Here is a 22,689-nt window from a genome sequence, read left to right on the forward strand (position 1 = left end):
TCATCATCATCACCCTGTGTGTTATCACACCCGTCGTCCTCAGAGCCAACCTGTTCCTGCCCTGACAAAAAACTAAAGTTGTCGCTCCAATCAGGTATTTGAGTCTCATCATCGTCTTCCTCATTGTCTCCACCAACAGGAGTTACAGTTTGGGAATGAGGGTCTACATTATGGTCAGAACCTTCTGCGTCTGGTCCTGGATCCGACTCATAAAGATTCTGGGCATCAGTGCAGATCATTTCCTCGTCTGGATTCACAGAAGCGCTGGAGTCGACCTCTGATTCCCAGGCTATAGTATGAGTAAACAGCTCTGCAGACTCAACCATCTGTTCTACCTCATACTCAGACGGGCAGCTGGAGATTTGGGAGCTGTGAGGAAGCAAGTGCGATTTGGGTGACACCTTTGAGGACTGGAGTATTTGTGATGTTGAAGTTGATGTGGAGGAGAGCCCACTTAAAGGAGCACTTGATATCCGTTGAAGCACCTGCTGTTTTTGTGCCTCATCTGGAATTTGTAGCGATTGGCGTGGCCGTAAGAAAGGGATCTTATCACATTGTCCGCTAAAAGAAGTAGACATTTTAGTTTGGCTGGAAGATGGTCTTTCTTCTGCAGATGTTACTGTTGCTTTAACACCTACCCCACGGACACAACCTTTTTTCCCCTTCCCAACACGCCTATTCCCCTTTCCACCAGCAGCAGGCCTTTTTCCACTCATTTTGGTGGTTAACTAATTCACAACTCTGGAGTTGTTTGCACAAAAAAACAATGGATGGTAACCGAGCAGAGCTGAGTGGCCAAACTGTGGTATTAGGCCAAAACTATTGGCTGGGTTAGATGCAGAAAAAAATTATATTCAGTTTGCAACCTGATGGGGGTCTGTATAGATGGATTAATAGAACAAGACCCACACACAGCTAGAAGCCCAATATTTTTTCAGAGGTAGATGCAGAAAAAAATATATTCAGTTTGCAACCTGATGGAGGTCAGTATAGATGGACTAATACAACAAGTCCCACACACAGCTAGAAGCCCAAATATTTTTTCAGAGGTACTGTAGATGCAGATAAAAATTATTTTGAATTTGCAACCTGATGGAGGTCAGTATAGATGGACTAATAGAGAAAGTCCGACACACTGCTAGAAGGCCAAATATTTTTTCAGAGGTACTGTAGATGCAGATAAAAATTATTTTTAATTTGCAACCTGATGGAGGTCAGTATAGATGGACTAATAGAGAAAGTCCGACACACTACTAGAAGGCCTAATATTTTTTCAGAGCTAGATGCAGAAAAAAATTATATTCAGTTTGCAACCTGATGGAGGTCAGTATAGATGGACTAATACAACAAGTCCCACACACAGCTAGAAGCCCAATATTTTTTCAGAGGTAGATGCAGAAAAAAATATATTCAGTTTGCAACCTGATAGAGGTCAGTATAGATGGACTAATACAACAAGTCCCACACACAGCTAGAAGCCCAAATATTTTTTCAGAGGTACTGTAGATGCAGATAAAAATTATTTTGAATTTGCAACCTGATGGAGGTCAGTATAGATGGACTAATAGAGAAAGTCCGACACACTGCTAGAAGGCCAAATATTTTTTCAGAGCTAGATGCAGAAAAAAATTAGATTCAGTTTGCAACCTGATGGAGGTCAGTATAGATGGACTAATAGAATGATGCTATGCCCAAAAGATTTTACTTCACTAGGTGCAGTAAAAAAATTGGTATTATATACACAGGTGGTATATCTTGCAACACAGATAGGCTACTCCACTGACTAACACACTCTGCAATAGGCCAAAAAGGATTAGCTTTGCTAGATTCAGCCAAATGCTGTGAAAAAAACTTGCACAGCACTGGCACAGACCTGCCTGGCAAAAACTGATAGGAACTGATGTAACCTAGTCCTGAAAAGGACTCCAATTACAATTAGTCTTTACTCCCACAACCTATCTATTTAAGAGCACAGACCTGCCTGATAAAAGTCGTAGGAAATGCTGTAACCTAGTCCTTAAAAGGACTGCAATCACAACTATTCCCTACTCCCAAGCTATCTGTATATTTGTGCGAAAATTGGCTTGAAATTAACAAGGTATAGCGCACACAGCAACAGCGGTGCCGTCTAACACGCAGCTGCAGCAGTGAGAAAATGGTGGCGACGGGGAAAATGGCTTGGTCTTATAGGGCAAGGACATGTGACATACACTGCCAATGACACATGCCCTTGCTTGTGTGAAAAAAAGCACTTCGCTCCGTGTGTGCGCTGCTGATAGGCTGACAGATTGCACCTCCCCACTGTAAATGCAGGAAAGAGAAAAAAAAATGGAGATCTTCATTGTTCCTGCAGAGATCCATCCCCTGCCCCTCCCCCCACCCCGCTGTACACTTAAACTGCGTATTTACATTAATTTTCATCATTACTGAGAAAAAATCCAGTTATGATTTTGGTGCACGAACACTTATCGAACATAACCTCGAACAGCCGAATTTTTCTCAAATTGTTCGTGTTCGCCGAACGGCTCGAACACCGCCCAAAACAGCTCGAATTTGAGATTGGCGAACAGTTCGAGTAGAACAACGCTCATCTCTAGTAGGGAATAGTTGTGATTGCAGTCCTTTTAAGGACTAGGTTACAGCATTTCCTACGACTTTTATCAAGCAGGTCTGTGCTCTTAAATAGATAGGTTGTGGGAGTATAGACTAATTGTAATTGCAGTCCTTTTCAGGACTAGGTTACATCAGTTCCTATCAGTTTTTGCCAGGCAGGTCTGTGCCAGTGCTGTGCAAGTTTTTTTCACAGCATTTGGCTGAATCTAGCAAAGCTAATCCTTTTTGGCCTATTGCAGAGTGTGTTAGTCAGTGGAGTAGCCTATCTGTGTTGCAAGATATACCACCTGTGTATAGAATATCAATTTTTTTACTGCACCTAGTGAAGTAAAATCTTTTGGGCATAGCATCATTCTATTAGTCCATCTATACTGACCTCCATCAGGTTGCAAATTGAATATAATTTTTTTCTGCATCTAGCTCTGAAAAAATATTTGGGCTTCTAGTAGTGTGTGGGACTTGTTCTATTAGTCCATCTATACTGACCTCTATCAGGTTGCAAACTGAATATAATTTTTTCGGCATCTAGCTCTGGAAAAATATTTGGCCTTCTAGCAGTGTGTGGGACTTGTTCTATTAGTCCATCTATACTGACCTCCATCACGTTGCAAATTCAAAATAATTTTTTGTCTGCATCTAGCTCTAAAAAAATATTTGGCCTTCTAGCAGTGTGTTGGACTTTCTCTATTAGTCCATCTATACTGACCTCCATCAGGTTGCAAACTGAATATATTTTTTTTCTGCATCTACCTCTGAAAAAATATTTGGGCTTCTAGCTGCATGTGGGACTTGTTCTATTAGTCCATCTATACTGACCTCCATCAGGTTGCAAATTAAAAATAATTTTTATCTGCATCTAGCTCTGAAAAAATATTTGGCCTTCTAGCTGTGTGTGGGACTTTCTCTATTAGTCCATCTATACTGACCTCCATCGGGTTGCAAATTAAAAATAATTTTTATCTGCATCTAGCTCTGAAAAAATATTTGGCCTTCTAGCAGTGTGTGGGACTTTCTCTATTAGTCCATCTATACTGACCTCCATCAGGTTGAAAACTGAATATATATTTTTTCTGAATCTACCTCTGAAAAAATATTTGGGCTTCTAGCTGTGTGTGGGACTTGTTCTATTAGTCCATCTATACTGACCTCCATCAGGTTGCAAATTGAATATAATTTTTTTCTGCATCTAACCCAGCCAATAGTTTTGGCCTAATACCAGAGTTTGGCCACTCAGCTCTGCTCGGTTCCCATCCATTGTTTTTTTGTGCAAACAACTCCAGAGTTGTCAATTAGTTAACCACCAAAATGAGTGGAAAAAGGCCTGCTGCTGGTGGAAAGGGGAATAGGCGTGTTGGGAAGGGGAAAAAAGGTTGTGTCCGTGGGGTAGGTGTTAAATCAGCAGTAACATCTGCAGAAGAATGACCATCTTCCAGCCAAACTAAAATGTCTACTTCTTTTAGCGGACAATATGATAAGATCCCTTTCTTACAGCCACGCCAATGGCTACAAATTCCAGATGAGGCACAAAAACAGCAGGTGCTTCTACGGATATCAAGTGTTCCTTTAAGTGGGCTCTCCTCCACATCAACATCACAAATACTCCAGTCCTCAAAGGTGTCACCCCAATCGCACTTGCTTCCTCACAGCTCCCAAATCTCCAGCTGCCCGTCTGAGTATGAGGTAGAACAGATGGCTGAGTCTGCAGAGCTGTTTACTCATACTATAGCCTGGGAATCAGAGGTCGACACCAGCGCTTCTGTGAATCCAGATGAGGAAATGATCTGCACTGATGCCCAGAATCTTTATGAGTCGGATCCAGGACCAGATGCAGAAGGTTCTGACCATAATGTAGACCCTCATTCCTAAACTGTAACTCCTGTTGGTGGAGACAATGAGGAAGACGATGATGAGACTCAAATACCTGATTGGAGCGACAACTTTAGTTTTTTGTCAGGGCAGGAACAGGTTGGCTCTGAGGACGACGGGTGTGATAACGCACAGGGTGATGATGATGAGGTTGGAGAACCCACTTACTGTCAACCCACAGTCAGCCAAGAAATGAGGTCAGCAGAGGAGGTGGAGGAGGATGCTAGTGACGACGAGGTCAGGTTGCGCCTTCCTGGACAGAGACGTAGTACTGGAAGCACGTCAACAACTGCATCCTCAAACACAACTCTGCATCTCACCACAAGTCGTGGTGGCTCTTCAGGTCGCATGGTTGCTAAGCCTTGCATAGCCTGGGCATTTTTTCAGATCGATAAAGATGACCCAACTCGTGTTATAACATAAGATAAGATAAGATAAGATATACTTTATTTATCCCGGAGGAAATTGCGGTATCACAGCAGCAGAACACAGATCTTGAACATGACACATATGAAAACATAACATTTGGAATGCTTTAGACATTGCTTTTCAGACATTTGTTAAACACCCCCATAGCTGTTGGAACAAACGATCTCCTGTATTTTTCCTTTTTACACCTTAGTTGTATTAGGCGATTGCTGAATGTGCTCTTCTGTTTCGCAAACAGTTCATAAAGCGGGTGTGTGTTGTTGCCCATTATAGCTCTGCACTTCTTCTTAATCCTATCCTCTACCACCTCTTCAAAAGTCCCAAGCTATAGGCCCACCGTCGCGCTAGCCTTCTTTATAAGTTTGTTGAGCTTGTTGGCGTCAGCAACACGCACACTGTTACCACAGCAAATATTGCCGCAAAGGTGGCACTAGCCACAATGGATTGGTAGAACACCTCAAGCATTTTGCCACACACATTAAAAGACCTTAACTTCCTTAGGAAGTAGAATCTACTCATCCACTTCTTGTAGACCTTCTCCATGTGGCACTTCCAGTCTAGCTTGCTATACAGGTAAACCCCGAAATATTTTAAACTGTCCACCATCTCCACATCCTGACCGTCAATGGTAACAGGTAGGCATACCTTCTTGCACCTTCCATAGCTCATCACCAACTCCCTGGTTTTCTTAACATTTAGTTCTAGATGGTTAGCCTGGCACCATACTACAAAGTCCGCAACCACCCTTCTATATTCCTCTTCATCCTGGTCCTTCCCAATACCACCAACTATCACAGAGTCATCCGAGTACTTCTGGAGGTGACAACGGTCTGATTTATACTGAAAGTCAGCTGTGTACAATGTAAAGAGGAATGGCGACAGCACTGTTCCCTGCGGGGCTCCGACACTGCTCAGTACACTATCTGATGTAGCCGTCCCCCACCTAACAAACTGTGGCCTATCCGACAGGTAGTCAATTATCCAATTCACAAGTCCCTCATCCACCGCCATTTTAATCAACTTTCCACGCAGTAAGAGTGGCTGTAATGTGTTGAACGCACTAGAGAAATCAAAGAACAAAGCACGCACTGTGGTTCCATCATTGTCCAAAAAGGAATGTACTGTTTGTAGCTGAGACGCTACAGCATCGTCCACCCCCAGACCCTGCCGGTACGCTAACTGAAGAGCATCAGTATGCGCCATCACCCTCGGACACAAGTGAGCAAGTACTATTCTCTCCAAGGACTTCATCGCATGCGATGTTAAGGCCACCGGTCTATAGTCCCCCGGGGAAGCCGAGAAGGTAGTCTTGGGAACCGGCACCAGGCAGGAAGTCTTCCATCGCACTGGTACTCTCTTTGATTGTAAGCTCTGTTTATCTGTAACATTTGTCAGCAAAAGCTAAGTAGAGGCCAAAAAATACATAGTTTGAGTACTTCATGCATGAACCGGCACATGGACATGAAGCATAAGTTGCAGTGGGAAGCTCACTGTGCTACAATGCGGCCTAGCCGGCCGGGCCAACCACCGTCTGCCATATCTTGTGTATCCGCGGCCTCTTCATCCTCTGTGACTGGGGGGACAGCAGTCACACCTGTTTTGGGGCGCAGACCTGCCACCTCTTTACCCGCAACAGCCAGCGTGATTGGCAGGTCATCATTTTCTTTGGAAGTGGTAACACCAGCTGGTGTTGAGCGCTGTCCGACATCGATAGCACCACCTTTGGATCATGGCAACCTAACATGTCCGCCTTCATCTTCCTCACAGACCGGCAGTTTGCCAGGGACACCCTTATCAACCCCGTCTAAGCACAATAGCCAGCCCTCGGTCCCTCAGATGTGGACAAGTAAAAGACCATTTCCTCCTAGCCATGAGAAAGCTAAGAGGTTGAATTTCACCATCTGCAAGCTCTTGGCTACAGAAATGCTGCATTTCCGCCTGGTGGACACAGAGGATCTTTGAGACCTTATGTCCGTCGCAGTGCCCCAGTACCAGATGCCCAGTTGGCACTACTTCTCAAAGAAAGGTGTGCCTGCGCTCCACCAGCATGTCGCACACAACATCACCGCTTCTTTGAGAAACTCTGTGTGTCACAGGGTGCATTTCAGAACAGACACTTGGACGAGTAGGCATGGACAGGGGAGTTACATGTCGCTGACTGGGCACTGGGTAACTATGGTGACAGGAGGACAAGTGGCTGCTGTCCAAGTCTTGCCATCCCCACGAGTTGTGCGTCAATCCTCTTTATCTCAAAGTTCCTCCACTGCTTCTGCCTCCTCAACCTCCTCTCGGTCCTCCAACTGAACCCAAAGCCTGTCTGGTCATGCCACAAGCTTTCTAACTGCGCAGAAGGGATCCTGCACACCTCCTTACTATGCTGGCAGTAGGGCTCAACGTCATCAGGCGGTTTTTACTTTGAAATGTCTGGGAAATGTGAGTCACACAGCTGAGGAGTTGTGGTCAGCTCTGGAGAACCAATTTCATGAATGGTTGTCTCCACTGGACCTGAAACCAGGGAAGGCCGTGTGCGACAATGCTGCAAACCTGGGTGCGGCCCTTCGCCGGGGCAATGTCACACACGTGCCTTGTATGGCTCGCGTGTTGAACCTGGTTGTCCAGCAATTTTTAGCCCACTATCCCGGACTAGATGGCCTTCTGCAGAGGGCACGGTCGCTGTGTGCTCACTTCTGCCGTTCGCATCCCGCAGCTCAGCGACTTACACCTCTACAGAAGTCGTTGGGCCTGCCACTTCACCGGCTAAATTGCGATGTGCCTACCCGGTGGAATTCAACTCTGCACATGTTTCAGCGACTGTGGCAGCACCGACAAGCCCTGGTGCAATACGTTCTGACGTATAGCCTGGGCCAACGAGATCCAGAGGTGGGGCAAATCACGCAGGAGGAGTGGTCTCAGATCAGCGACCTATGCACCCTTCTACACAGTTTTGAAATGGCGACGAAGATGTTTAGTGCTGACGATGCCATTATCAGCATGACTATTCCGGTGATATACATGCTGGAGCACATGTTAAACAGAATTCGGAGCCAGGTGGTGGCACAATAGGAGGTGGAGGAAGTAGAGGAGGAGGAGTTTTATGCGGAAGGGCTAACATCTGCAAGGTCCAGACGGTCGGCAGCACCAAGGCGGCAGGCATGTGAATGTGGGGGAGATGGATTTACCAGGGCGCATGGTAGCAGCCAAACTAGTGAGGAAGGTGCAGGAGCCCAGAAAGAAGTGGGGGACGAACTGATGGAAGACTCATCAGATGAGGGAGACCTTGATCACATTTCTGTTGTTTGAGGTTGTGGGGAGAGGGCAGAGGAAGGAAGCATGATTCCCTCACCACAAACACAACAGGGACTTGGTGCTCCTGGATGCGCAAGACACATGAGTGCCTTCTTGCTGCACTACCTGCAACATGACCCTCGAATTGTGAGAATTAGAAATAATCCTGACTACTGGGTTGCCACACTGTTAGATCTACAGTACAAAAGTAAATTTGCAGAAATTATTCGTGCCATCGAAAGAGATGCACGCATGCAGGAGTATCAGCAGAGACTGTTGCAGAATCTTACATGTGCTTTTCCATAAAACACTAGTGGTGCGTGTAGTGAATGTCACAGTTCCAACTTGCCAACCATGGGACCGTCGAGTGTTCAGCACTCAAAACGTAACAGAAACACATTATCTGCTGGTAACATCAATTTTGCGGAATCATTTCACCACTTTTTTAGCCCATCCTTTACAAGGCCACAGGAGACAAGAACTCTGACACATAGTCAACGCCTAGAGACGATGGTTCAGGAATATCTCCAAGTAAACATTGAAGCCATGACTGTGTCACTGGACCCTTGCTCTTTTTGGGCTTCCAATCTGGTTAAATGGCCAGAGCTCGCCACTTACGCCTCGGAGATCTTGTCATGCCCCGCAGCCAGCGTTCTGTCTGAACGTGTGTTCAGCACTGCTGGTGGTGTGCTGACATATAAGCGCAAGCTGCTCTCCACTGATAATGTAGACAGACTCACGTTCATAAAGATGAACAAATCATGGATCCGAAACGACTTTTCTACCCCTGTGTCATCCTGGGGAGAGTAAAAGCTTGATGATTTGTTAAAATCACCTCACCAACCGTTTTAAGCTTTCAAATTACTAATCAGGTTTATCTGTATCTTGGCTGGAAAATAATTTGGGCCTTGTAGCAGTGTGCAGTACTGATTCTATTAGGCCATCTATACTAAACTCCACCAGATTTAAAATTACTAATCATGTTTATCTGTATCTTGTCTGGAAAATAATTTGGGCCTTGTAGCAGTGTGCAGTACTGATTCTATTAGGCCATCTATACTAAACTCCACCAGATTTTAAATTACTAATCATGTTTATCTGTATCTTGGCTGGAAAATAATTTGGGCCTTGTAGCAATGTGCAGTACTGATTCTATTAGGCCATCTATACTAAACTCCACCAGATTTAAAATTTCTAATCATGTTTATCTGTATCTTGGCTGGAAAATATTTTGGGCCTTGTAGCAGTGTGCAGTACTGATTCTTTTAGGCCATCTATACTAAACTTCACCAGATTTAAAATTACTAATCATGTTTCTCTGTATCTTGGCTGGAAAATAATTTGGGCCTTGTAGCAGTTTGCAGCACTGATTCTATTAGGCCATCTATACTAAACTCCACCAGATTTTAAATTACTAATCATGTTTATCTGTACCTTGGCTGGAAAATAATTTGGGCCTTGTAGCGGCTTGCAGTACTGATTCTATTAGGCCATCTATACCAAACTCCACCAGATTTAAAATGACTAATCATGTTTATCTGTATCTTGGCTGGAAAATATTTTGGCCTTGTAGCAGTTTGCAGTACTGATTCTATTAGGCCATCTAAACTAAGCTCCACCAGCTTTCAAATTAATAATAATTTTTAGCTGCATCTAGCCCGGAAAACAATTTTGGGGCTCATAGATGCGCAAGACACATGAGTGCCTTCTTGCAGCACTACCTGCAACATGACCTTCAGATTGTCAGAATTTGAAATAATCATGACTACTGGGTTGCCACACTCTTATATCCCCCACACTCTTCTATCAACCTTTTCATTTTAAGAAAGAACAAAAAAATGGTCATTTTTTAAATTATAAGCATTAGCAGGTTATTATGAACTGAAATCAAACAGTTTTCAACTCAAAACTTTATTCTAGGTGATGTTACATTTGCACATAGGACCCCTTGTTCGAAAGGAGCTTCTGAACTCTCTCGTCCATTGAATTTGTCAGGTTTTGGATGGTTTCTGCTTCAATTGTTTTGAATGAGGACAGAATACCCTCCCAGAGCTGTTGCTTAGATGTGAACTGCCTCCCGCCATCATAGACACTCCTTTTAATGATGCTCCAGAGGTTCTCAATGGGTTTGAGGTCAGAAGAGCATGGGGGTCACACCATAAGTTTGTCACCTTTTATGCCCATATCAGCCACAGATGCAGATGTGTTACGTGCAGCATGAGATGGTGCATTATCATGCATGAAAATTATCTTGCTGCGGAATACACGGTTCTTCTTCTTGAACAATGGCAGGAAGTGCTGTTTGAGAAACTCCACATACATTATGGAGTTCATCTTTACCCCTTCAGGGATCCTAAAGGGGCCGACAATCTCTCTCCCCATGATTCCAGCCCAAAACATTACTCCACCTCCTCCTTGTTGGCGCTGTAGCCGTGTTTGCGTGGGGTGTCCATCAACCAGCCATCCTCCACTCCATCCATCTGGACCATCGAGCGTTGCACGGCACTCATCGGTGAACAAAACAGTTTTGAAGTCAGTCTTCATGTAATGTTTGGCCCACTGGAGCCATTTCTGCTTGTGTACAGTGAATAGAGATGGTCGACAGGATGGCTTACGCACTGCTGCAAACCTCTGAAGGACGCTGCATCTTGTTGTTCGGGGGACCTTGGAGGCACCAGCAGCTTCAAAAACTTGTCTGCTGCTATGACAAGGCTTTTTTGCTGCTGCTCTTTTAACCTGACGTAATTGCCTGTAGGAAAGAGTCCTCAATTTTCACTTATCAGCTCGCACACGTGTGTACTGTGAATCAGCTACATACTTCTTGATTGTGCGATGATCAGGATGAAGTGTCTTGGCAATGTTGATTGTAGTCCTGCCTTGACCTAAACACTGCACAATTTGTTGCTTCTCAGCAGCCGACACATCCTTTTTCTTCCCCATTTTGGCAGAAAATGTAGGCTGCTTAATAATGTGGGACAGCCATCTTAAGTAAACTTGCCTTTAATTGGACACACCTGCCAATCTAATTAGCACAGGTGTCTACAATTGCTTACAGTTATATAAAGAGCCCTGACACACATCACCATCAATGAGTTTAACTGACAAACAAAAAAATTCTTACCTTATCACTCCTAAACACTTTTTGCATAATAATTTGGAAGACAGTGTACATGTGCTTTTCCACAAAACACCAGTGGTTCACGTTGTGAATCTAACAGTTCTAACTTGCCAACCATGGTCTGTATGTAGTTGTTCAATAAAGGGCCCAAAATTAAGATAACATAGATGGGAGAGGTCTCTATGAATACGAATTCCTAAGTATTTGATACCCTGTGAGGGCCAGGCAAAGGGAAAGTTGGACTGGATGGAATCCTGTATGGATTTGGGGAGGGAGACATCGAGGGCCTCAGACTTCGCTGCATTGATTTTAAAATTTGACCATGTAACAAAGTGATCTGTTTCAGCGATAACAGCAGGGATGGATATATGTGATTGAGTGATATATACTAGGACATCATCAGCAAATGCAGAGCACTTGAACTCGGTGCCTCCCACCTCAATCCACCTAATATTGGGGTTATGGCGAATTGATGAGAGCAGGTGCTCCGTCACTAGGATGTATAAGAGAGGGGACTGAGGACATCCCTGCCTTGTCCCATTGGTGATTATGAAAGGTGATGAAAATGTTCCATTTATCTTCAGCCTAGGTGACGTATTGCGATACAGGGCCGTGATTTTGGCTATAAAAGGATCCGCTAGACCCCTACCCCAAGCTTTTTAAGAGAATAATATATGGCGTGCCAGGAGACTCTATGGAATGCTTTCTCAGCATCCAACGAGAGGATCTAATTACAAATTTTTAACTGCATCTAGACCAGGAAATACTTTGTGCCTAGTAGCAGTGTCTGCTAGTCAGCGGATTATCCCAGCTGTAAAGCAAGCTAAACCACCTGTAGTTAGGACACTTCATTTTTTTCAAAGGAAATGGTTCGGTCCCCCGGGACACTCAGTGAAGTGCATCGGGGAGGCACCCCAAGGCACAGGGGCTGGGACTGGCGGTAGGACGCCTTGCGGTGGACTGCCAAGATCGATCCTTATAAAAGATTTTTAACTGCAGCTGCTTTAGTGGACACTACTGGAGCTGGAATTACGCGGCTGCTGTCATGAGACTTGCCCTCCAATAGAACCTTGTAAAAGGAATTAAAGTGTACTCATTCAAATTAGAGAGACAATTTAAATTAAAAAGATTAGACCTGCCTCCACTGCAGGGGGGCTCGCTCGACCAACCAGGGGACAGGCACCAGTATTGGAAGAGGGGGGCTGGCCCTCAGGGTACACCGCGGCTCTGGCACAAACCCAGCGACACGGAGGTCCCATGGGCAGGAACGGATTGGCCGTGTCGGCTTCGCACTTTTTTGGTTTTAGAAGGGCATGACATGCCTATATCTGTGTCTCCCCCTCCTTTTACTCCTCCACCTCTTTTCTTTTCGCATGACTATATGTACTTGTCACTTTTCCATGTGTTAGTTGTGTCTTCTGAGCAGTTTGTCAGCTTTTGGACACCTTTGAAGGTGTTTTCTATGTGTTTCTATGTGTTTTTGTTTGCCTGCAATTGGTTTTAACTGTGTTCGAAGGTGTTCGACGAACAGTTCGACGAACAGTTCGGCGAACATACGTGTGTTCGACGAACCAAACCGAACTCGAGCACTACGGGGGTGGCTCAACACTACTAATGATCCATTCTTAAGGTCGGTAGAAGAATTTTTTTCCACTATGGGTCTATTATATGACGATCCTGATCAAATGTCATTTGCTGAGGCAGAACTCAGGAGTTTGAATCAGTGGTCAGGTGATGTTGAAAATTATTGCACACATTTTAGAAGGTGGGCTTCAGAAGTTAAACGGAATGATCCTGCTATGAAATATCTATTTCTTGCTGGTCTGAGTGAAAGGGTTAAGGATTTGCTAATTGCATTCCCCGCACCTGAGACTCTGCAGGATGCCATGCAATTAGATGTTCGTGTGGATAGGAGGCTGACATCTAGGCAGAATGAGGTAAAGACTCCTGTAATGCCAGGTCCTAGTCTCCAGAAATTCAGATGGCGGAGAACCGATGGAGGTTGGGGCGATGTCGCTCCTCTCTCATGAAAGAGACCGGAGGTTCGCCGAGGGATTGTGTCTTTATTGTGGTAAAGCTGACCATTTGAGTAAGTATTGTGTGCTTCATTTAAGTAAAGAAAAAAAAAGGTCAGGTACACCCGTATAGCTTGTTTACGCTCTGCAGGAGTATTTCTTTCTGGGAGTACTACTCTGCAGGGAGATATGATTGAATTTCAGGTATTTGTGGATTGTGGTTCAACACTTAATGTGATTGATAAAGGGTTTTTGGATAACCTTAAATTGAAATCCAAACCTTTGTCATCACCTATTTCTTTGATTGCAATTGATAACACTCCCTTGAAATGTATTACTCACAAGGTTGCTGCATTTCCTCTCACTATCAATGGACTTCACCAAGAAATTTTGGACTTGGTTGTATTAGATAATTTACCCTCTCCGGTCGTTCTAGGATTGCCTTGTTTAAAACTGCACAATCCTTTGCTGGACGGGTCTACTAATATGATAAAGTCTTGGAGTCCGAAATGCTGTGATAAATGTTGTAATGGTCGCATTGCGGCTATGGAAAAAAGGGAATTACCTGTACCTATTCAAGATTTTTAGAGGGTTTTTTCGGAGGAGGAGTCGCAAGTTTACCTCCTCATAGGGATTATAATTGTGCCATTGAGTTTGTTCGGGGAGCTACTCTTCGCAAGAGTCGCTTGTTTAATCTGACTATCCCTGAAAGAAAGGCCTTGGAGGAGTACATACAGACTAGCCTGGCTGCTGGTCACATTAGACCTTCTAAGTCGCTTGTGGCAGTTGGATTTTTCTTTGTTAAAAAAAAGGACGAGGGTTTACGTCCATGTCTGGATTTTCGTGAAATTAATAAGATTACCATACGCAATCCCTACCCATTGCCATTAATTCCTGACTTGTTTAACCAGTTAGTGGGGGCCAAGTGGTTCTCTAAGATTGATCTCCGGGGGGGGCATACAATTTGTTACGAGTGAAGGAGGGTGATGAATGGAAAACTGCTTTTAACACTCCGGTATGTCATTTTGAGAATCTGGTGATGCCTTTTGGTCTTACCAATGCACCTGCATTTTTTCAGAACCTTATTAATGACATCCTGAGACCTTTGATTCTTAAGAATGTGGTTGTGTATTTAGATGACATTTTGATTTATTCGGCAGATCTGGAGTCCCATTGGCAGAGTGTATGTGAACTTTTGCAGTTATTGAGTGATAATTCACTCTTTGCTAAGCTGGAGAAATGTGAGTTCGCCGTGCAGAAAATTAGTTTTTTGGGCTACATTGTCTCCAGCGAGGGTTTTGAGATGGACCCGGTGAAGGTTCAGGCTGCGCAGCAATGGCCTAGGCCTATTGGTTTGAAATCTATACAGATATTTTTGGGTTTTGCCAATTATTACAGGAAATTCATTAAGATTTTTTCTGCAATTGTTAAGCCTCTAACCGATCTCACCAGGGATGATGCGAATACGGTCTAGTGGAATACTAAGGCCATTGAAGCGTTTAAGTATCTCAAAGAGAGGTTCAGTTCTGCCCCTATCCTTATGCAGCCTGATGAGACCAAGCCTTTTTTGGTCGAGGTCGATGCTTCATTGGTGGGGGTCGGAGCAGTTTTGTCTCAGGAGAACAGTGATGGAGTACATACTTGTGCCTTCTTTTCGAAAAAAATTTCGGATACCGAACTGAATTATGATGTTGGAAATCAGGAGTTGCTGGCTATTAAACTCACGCTTGAACATTGCCATCATTTTTTCGAAGGCGCTAGATTTCCTATTCAGGTTTTCACAGATCATAAGAATTTGATCTATCTGGATGCTGCCAAGCACTTGAATGCCGGTCAAGCTAGGTGGGCACTTTTTTTTCTCAGTTTCATTTTTCTGTTACCTATATCCCTGGTGCTAAGAATGTTAAAGCCGATGCTATATCTCGCAACTTCTCTCCTACGGTCGGTGCCGAGGAGGAAGAGAGCATTTTACAGAAAAGAGTTGTGGTGATGGCATTGGACTCCTTTTTGGAGAATGGGATTCTGAAAGCTCAAGATGATGCTCCATCTAACACTCCCCATGGGAGGTTGTTCGTGCCTAGAACCTATAGGAGAGATTTGTTTGTGGAGTGTCATAAGTCTCGGTTGGCAGGTCATCCAGGAATTTCTGAGACTAAGAGACTTATCAGTCGCTGTTTTTGGTGGCCTGGATGGCAGAAAGAAGTCATCAAGTGGGTGTGTCAATGTACTGTGTGTGCTATGTCAAAGGCTTCACATACTCCTGCTGTGGGATTGCTTTGCCCTCTGGAGGTTCCTAGTGTGCCTTGGACGCATCTCACAATGGATTTTATTACTGATCTGCCTGTGTCTGTGCCTCCTCCTGATTTTCTGGAAATTGTGTCACCTCTTGTGACAGTTTCCCACCGTCCCTTTGTGTGACGATGGCTGCTCAAATATTTGGGCATTGATACATGCGATCTCCTCTTGCCCCACTTCAAGTGGACCGGGCGAGAGGCCTGAATCTAAAAATGGAAAAGTGAACAGTTCTTCGGAGTGTCCAAATATGGGATCAGTTGTCTCCGGGCACTTGGCATTGTGGGAGGAAGGAGGATCAGGGTAAGGAATGTGCAGTCCATCCTAACGGCTACTGAGACTTGACCGTGTGGAAGACAGGGTGGTGGTGGTGGTTGTGGCTAAGTGACTGGAAGCATTATCTGCTATCCAATCAATATCTTTTTCACACTGCTCTGTGTTCAATAGTGGTGTCCTTCCTGTCCCCTATTAATTGGGACAGGAAGGTCGAGCGACAAGATCCGGGTGTTTGTTGTGGCACAATTTCAGCTTGCCCACTGCCTCGACCTCGTCTTCTGCATGCACCATCATCACCATCATGTCCACTTCCCCATCCCTTGCCACGCGCCTTGCCCATTTTAAATGGAAGACAATATTTTAGACATTCACTACAAATAGCTGAATTTGGAGCGAACTTATATGCAATACATGTGAAGGAAAACCACAGTTTTAAATAGCTGGCCTGTAGTTTACTATTTTTCACAGTGACCTGATATCAATAACATCACTGACACACTGCAACAAAATTTAAATGGAGGCCAGAAATAGCTGAATTTGGAGCAAACTTATATGTGATACGTGTGATGGAAAACCACATTTTTAAATAGCAGTCCTGTAAGTTACTATTTTTCACAGCGATCTGATGTCAATAACTTTACTAACACACTGCAACAAAATTTACATGGAGGCCAGAAATGGCTGAATTTGTAGCGAACTTATATGTGATAAGTGCGACGGAAAAACAGTTTTAAATAGCTGGCCTGTAGATTATTATTTTCACAGTGACCTGGTGTCAATAACTTTACTAACACACTGCAAAAAAATTTACATGGAGGCCAGAAATTTCTGAATTTGGAGCAAACTTATATGTGATATGTGAAAACCACAGTTTTAAATAGCTGGCCTGTAGGTCACTATTTTTCACAGCGACCTGGTGTCAATAACTTCACTGACACACTGCAACAAAATTTAAATGGAGGCCAATATTTTCCATGTTCAATACAAATTTATGGATTTTTATCACTGTAATATGGAAAGAATCTGGCAATATTCTGCTGTGGCAACAAGCAAATGGAGCAGAAAAATGGTTTTCTCTGGATTGCTTTTTAACCAAATAATCAGGATTAAGATCAAAAAAATAATTATCCCTGACCCCTGATACTTGGGGCTATTTGTAGAAATATCTGTAACAGCAGCAGCAGACAGAACTGGAATGGAGCCTCTTGTGCTGTACACTGCAGCCTGCCACATACACTGCGTGCCTGCCTAGCTCTGAAATATATATATATATATATATACATATATATATATAGATAGATAGATAGATAGATAGATAGATATTGAAGCTCATCAAGAGAATGCCATGAGTGTGAAAAGCAGTCATCAAAGCAAAAGGTGGCTACTTTGAAGAACCTAGAATATAAGACATATTTTTAGATGTTTCACACTTTTTTGTTAAGTATATAATTCCACATGTGTTAATTCATAGTTTTGATGCCTTCAGTGTGAATGTACAATTTTCACAGTCATGAAAATACAGAAAAATCTTTAAATGAGAAGGTGTGTCCAAACTTTTGGTCTGTACTGTATATATATCTATGTTGTGGAATACCTAGACTAACAAGACATTCAAGGACCCTCTTGCTATATGCACTGCAGTCTGTCACATACAATGCCTGCCTGCCTAATTCCTGCTATCACCACTGATTATATGCATCTGGATTAGTCCTCAGAAGGACTTTTAGTTCAGATCGATATTATAGATATATGTTGTGGAATACCTATACTAACTCAAAACAAGCAAATCTCTCCCTGACGCAGCAGCACCTCTCCCTACTCTGCCTGATTCTGGGGTAGACTGTGACGATCATGATGTCGCCCTGTCTTATATACACCTGATGATGATGTGCGGCCAGCCAATCACTGTAATGCAACAACCAACATGGAAACGGCATTACAGTGTGTGATAGGCAATTCCTGCATGTTCATTGGCTCTCTAAAGAGCGCCAAACATGCAAGGAGGGGACCCGAGCTCCCGCCCGAGCAACCAGGAAATACTCGCAGAGCGCTGAGCTTCTCGAGCAGTGAGATGCTCGGGCGAGTACCGAGCAGTGGCGAACACGTTCGCTCCTCCATAGTCTTCATCATTCCATCTCAAAGCTGACCAATGAAAATTTCAGATGTAAGAAAATGTTTTAAATGGAGCTATGTAAAAGAGGCATAAATGATCCCAGTATACAGTAAACATATCCTCAAATAATGGGTATACATAATAATATAGTGCAATAAATTCCATAATCTGCAGTTTAAAATGTCAATGTAAACAATTTTAGAAAAAAAAGGACACATATTCTTCCAATCTAGCTAAAATAAAATAATCTATTATTTGCTGATTTTATATGGTAGACTTGACTACTCCTTTTTGGTTGTTCTCTTCTCAGCGTTATGTCAAAATTTGTAACCTGGATATAGTTTGTTAAAGGAGTTCTGTCACCATGAAAGATGCATAAATAAGCAGAAAACATAAATAAATATTTTTGTATTTTACACCTATTAAAACTTAGGTCTCCTTCAAAAAATATCAAACTTTCATCTCCTAAAATGAGTCCCCTGGCATTATTCCAAGTGTGAGCTTTATCAGTCAATCCTAGTAGTCACTCAGATGGTCAAGCATGTGCAGTTCTTTCATAATAAAAAATAGTCCTCCCAAGGTGTGCGTCATCTGTGAGGCTCTCAAAGATCTGAAAATGCACACAGGATGCAGCATATTTTTACGCATGGGAAGCATCTGCAGTCATTGCAGACAGACTTGCCCATACTTAGACAGATCTACCAGCTGAGTAACATCATTCTGTTTCACCTACGAGTGTTGTGAGATCTGTGTAAGCAGGGGGAGTATCTATGCAAACACTTCAGACTCTTCCCATGCTTATCTTCACAAAACAGTCAAATCTGTGTAAATACGCGGGAGCACCATTGTCATCAATCTTTCTTTCTTTAATTACAAGCTACTCCTGGTTTCATTTTACTTCCCTAGTTCAGTAGAGGCCTGGCTTTGCACATGGACAGGTAGGATATTAGTGTCAGGAACCATTCAAAATGTGATCACCTTGTTACATTTGGAAGGCTTTACACATTTTGATCAAAAAATGTTAACTGAGTGCCTCACATTTTTACATACATAGCAGTAGTGAGATTCACTTACTCATTAATCACAGTGTGCAGAATTTATGTATATTTCTGCCTAGTGTTGCTGATTCAGATCATGAGACCACCACTGATCTGTCAAAACACCAGTTGGTTGTGCACAGCTCCTGCATGTGTTGCTCGCACAGAGTAGTATATGGGTTGTATGGGTCTGTAACTTCACTATTACAGTGTGGTATAACAAATAATAGATTTACTATTGAGCTTTGTACCCTGCTCTGTGTGCACAACTTATGCAGGGGCTACAGACATCAAGGGGGTGTTTTGACTTTTCAATGGAGGTCTCAGAATCAGACCCCAACATTCATCAACAAATGTCATTGTCTTGCTGGAAGACCCAGCCACTACCCATCTTCAATTCTCTTACAGAGGGAAGGAGGTTGTTGGCCAAAATTCGCGATACATGACCCCTTCCATCTTCCCTTCAGTATGGCGCAGTTGTCATGTCCTCTTTGCAGAAAAGCACCGCCAAAGTATAATGTTTCCCCCACCATGTTTCACGATTGGGACGATGTTCTTAGGGTTGTACTCATCCTTCTTCTTCCTCCAGTGAGTTGAGTTAATGCCAAAGAGCTCAATTTTTGTCTCATCTAACCACAGCACCTTCTCTAAATAACTCACAGAATCATCGAGTTGTTCATTGGCAAACTTCAGACGGGCCTGCACATGTGCCTTCTTGAGCAGGGGGACCTTGCGGGCACTGCAGGATTTTAAACCTTTAAGACGTAATGTGTTACCAATGGTTTTCTTGGTGACTGTGGTCCCAGCTGCTTTGAGATCATTAACAAGTCCCCCCATGTAGTTTTAGGCTGATCTCTCACCTTCCTCATGATCAAGGATACCCCACGAGGTGAGATTTTGCATGGTTCCCCAGGTCGATGTCAATTGTATTTCTTCCATTTTCTTACCACTGCACCAACAGTAGTCTCCTTCTCACCCAGCATCTTACTTATGGCTTTGTAGCTCATTCCAGCTTTGTGGAGGTCTAGGATCTTGTCCACGACATCCTTAGAAAGCTCTTTGGTCTTGCCCATGTTGTAGTGGTAAGAGTCTGAATGATTAATTGAGTCTGTGGACAGGAGTCTTTTATACAGGTCCTCGCTCCTCCTGTACCAGTCGCTATCACATTGTGTTCAAGATTATTGTAATTGTTCTTGTATGTATACCCCTTTTTCACATGTAAAGTGCCATGGAATAAATGGCGCTATAATAATAAATAATAATAATACAGGTGACTATGTAAGACAGCTGTCTTTAATGCAGGTAACAAGTTGATTAGGAGCGTCTAACTGGTCTGTAGGAGCCAGAACTCATAATGGTTTGTAGGCGAACAAATACTTATTTCTCACTGCAAAATGCAAAAAAAAATTATCTAATTTATACAAGGGCAAGGGATCAAATACTTATTTCCCCCCACTGTAATATATGCCCTTGCAATCTGACAGATTTGGAAGGCTACTGAATGCTGTCATAAATTCAACAAAGTGTGCCACATTAATTTAGTTCTACTGCATATTTATATTTTTCCACCTAAAATAAATTCAGTTTGTTTTTCAATTGAATTGTACAAATTATTGGTAACATTAAAGTAGAAAAAGATATGAAATGCTTTTTTTTGGTATGATTTTTAACATGACAAAAACCTGTCATTTTAGCAGTGATGTGCAGAGATTTTATATCTAATGTATATGAGATTGTTCTTTTTATATTACCTCATGAAACAATGGTGTCAATTAATCAGATTATTTAGACATGTTCACTATTCTGGCCTGCAACTTGAGTAGATGGTATAGTTGTAGATACTGGCAGGATATTGTTTGTGATGGTATATTCCTCTTTCAGTTTAGCTTTTTAGTAATCATGTGCAATAAAAAGACTATGAAAATTTTGCTAAAAATTATATTTATCAAACAATGATGCAAGCATAACTTGCAACTAAAAGATGAAAAGTTTAAATAAGCCAACACCACTAAAACAATTTATTATGTCTGTTAATCACGTTGATTCTGTTGTATTAAAAGTTTATTACAAACTAATAACCTACTTTATGATAATAGTGGGAGATTGTCAAATTGTGATGCAACTTGACAGTATGATATTTTCTTTAAGAAGAAATATATGACATTTCACTAGGTACATGTAGAACAGTTTACAGATTGGAAAACTAATTATAAAAGTAATTCTTTTTCATGATGAATTTGAATAAAATTCAAAGAGATATACAGTACAAAGAAATGGATTATCTTCCTTCCTTCATCTGAAATATATGGGTTTCAATTATTTATAGCCTTACACTGTAACTGAAGTTAATTGGGGGAAATTAATAATTTAAATTTGTCAAAAATAGTGTATTGTCACTCCAAAAGATTTCATAGAAATGGATCATAGTGAAGGAACTAAAGACATCAATCTTAATATCATCAGTAATTTTCTGGAAAGGGTCATAAGGTAATGTAGAATTAGAGAGATTTTGCACCATTTACTCTGTGCTCCACATAGTGATGGAAATTACCTAATTAGCACCCAAGCTACAGTAAGTTTAGAGAAATGTATCCCCTTCAATATGTGTTTCCATGCTCAATTACAGCAAATTATTTTATAATTTTAATTACACATTCAGAAGGTAACCAACCACCTCATCAGTTTAGAGCTTTTGGTTTTGTACAGGTCAAATATGTCATTGGTGCAGTTTTTGCACCAGGGCTTATGTGACAGCATGTCAGTTGTATAATTACTGGTAGGTTTTGCTCCTACTGATTGCACAAAGATGGTAAATTGAAGAACATCATAATGATATAATTAAAAATATATCGGGTGAAGCAACTTGTTTGACATGTTAGGTACCTTTTCATATGCTACTTCAAAGCAAAGCTCATTCATTGGGTGAAATAATCTTCTGCACAGAGTTCTGCCTTGTATTGCAGCTTGGTCACATTCAAGACAATTTGGGCTGAAGTGCAATTATGAACACAACCCAAGGAGGAATATGATGCTATTTCTGGAAAAAGTAGACGTTGTTTAACATCCTGTATATCCCACTTCAAAATGTAAAATCCCTGTTTTCTCTTTTCTTCCAGGATTAATAGACAACTGTTCTGGTTTTATGGTCCCTCAACACAACGAGACAGCCCAGGTTGTCACATATATTTGTCACATGAAACTTTTATGTGATATGGTATGAAATGCATTACTCTAATTTATTAATATACTAATTATACTAAACACCTTTTGAAATATTTTAAGCTGCTCAGAAGCTGTATCACATTACACCGGCGTGTTTTTAGTTTCAGTTAGATTTTAAAAGGGGTTAATCTTCAATTAAGCTCCCTTAACGGCATTGTTTAGAACTTTTATATTGCTAATTTTTTCCTAGGATAGGTCATCAACATAAAATCTGCGTGAAAGTGATGCCTGGCACTTCCGTTGATCAGCTGTTATCACCTCCGGTGGTAGCTAAATATAAGCAGTGTGCAGGCGGGATACCATTTCTCCATATACTATGTAATGGTCACTGTTGCACTGCCTGATACTATAGATCAGCGAGAAAATAGGAATGAGCTTAAGTACCCAGCTGCAGTCATTAAATAGTATACGGTGCTGTGGTAT

The sequence above is a fragment of the Phyllobates terribilis genome, unplaced genomic scaffold, assembly GCF_046119375.1.
Source record: "Phyllobates terribilis strain yellow unplaced genomic scaffold, ASM4611937v1 Scaffold_1__5_contigs__length_1240528914, whole genome shotgun sequence".
NCBI lineage: Eukaryota > Metazoa > Chordata > Amphibia > Anura > Dendrobatidae > Phyllobates > Phyllobates terribilis.